We start from the raw sequence: 1,733 nt of genomic DNA on the forward strand, positions 1-1,733 counted from the left end.
TTTTTTATATTTAAATCTTTAATATTATTTAATTTAATTAAATTTTGTTTATAAAAAACATTAGATACATAACATTATTCTTTTCTAATTAATATATAATGTACCGTGTGAGAAAATAATACATATATACCAAATCTTTCTTTACACTCTTGGTTGAACACAAAATTAAAAGACTTTCCCGGTTTCCCCATCTGAGAAACGTCATTGAAATATCCCTTAATATAACTGTTTTTCATAATCAACTTTAATTCAACAAGAATCCATCTTAGATCCAACTCGATGAGTGAGACACTCATATTCTTGTTTTTAAATTAATTGTCTTTTTTACTTTAATTTTATTAAAAAATTAATGTATCTAGACAAAAATACATTCACGTATATTCAGAAGTAAGATTGCATTTATTTATAAAAACAGGATATTAAAATATTGATACAGAAATATAAAATCGTATTTAATAATTAAGACATAAATAAAAGTATTATGTCTTAAGATACTAATAAATTAATGTATTTGTGTCATTTCTATAATAATAATAAAGTTTATTACTTAAATGGATAAAAGTATAAAATGTGTTATTGTTTTAATTATTTTTTAATCCAATTTATATTTGAAAACTAATTATCAAAATACATGTTCAGTAAAAAATTATTCAATTCAATAGTAAATATTAAAGTTAAGTAAAAAAATTTTAAGGATATAAACTTCAATTAAATAAAATTTTTAATTAAATAATGCTACAATAATATTTTATTTTTTATTAAATTGATTTAATATATATTTTTATCTTATATTTTTATATACAAATTAGAATTTATTTTTAGTGTATTAACAATATAAAACTTTTTATACAATTATCCAATTACGTTTAGTCTTTTGGATGATCATTTACAGGAATATAAATAATACAAAGATAGTTATTTTTTATGATATAATGTTATGTAGAACGTATATGTAAAACTATTTTACACTAATAATATATCAAAATTTAATTCTAAAAATTAAAAAATATATATAAAATAAATATTTTGATACATAAAATAGGTATTTTTTAATATAGAAACGAATATAATTTTTTAATGAGGACGCATATATATTTGTAAATATACTTTTTTTTTTCAAAATGCTAGTGGAGGCATTTGCCCCCACAAACTACAACATAGATTCGTCCCTACTTATAGGTCTTTTGGAACTCTTATCTTCTGTACTGAAAATAGACAACTGACTGTGATAAAAAACGCCAATGCCATTCAACAAGTCTTGTTCCACATTGCCAAGATGAGTGATTTGTTTCAAAGGATCTATAAGGAATTAAGCCAACAAATTTTATTAAATTTTGCTTACTTAAGCCTTTATAGGCCATTTGGAACCTTCTTTTGTTCCAAAAATGGACAGCTAATTATGATAAGAAACGCCAATGCTGTTCTGCAAGTTTTGTTTCATACTATCCAAACCAGTGATTTGTTCTAAAGGGTTTATGAGAACTAAAGTCAACAAAAATTTGTATTTTGTTGACAAATTTTATTAACTTGATTTTTTATAGGTCTTTGGAACCTTCATCTTTTATACCGAAAATGGATAATTGATTGTGATAAAAAAATATTAATGTTGTTCTACAAATCTTGTTCTACGTTGTCTAAATGAGTAATTTGATTCAAAGGGTCAATAAAAGATCAAGTAAATAAAATTTGTCAAATTTTGCTAACTTGAGCTTTTATAAACCCTTTGAAACCTT

The sequence above is a fragment of the Arachis duranensis genome, chromosome 4, assembly GCF_000817695.3.
Source record: "Arachis duranensis cultivar V14167 chromosome 4, aradu.V14167.gnm2.J7QH, whole genome shotgun sequence".
NCBI classification, from domain to species: domain Eukaryota; kingdom Viridiplantae; phylum Streptophyta; class Magnoliopsida; order Fabales; family Fabaceae; genus Arachis; species Arachis duranensis.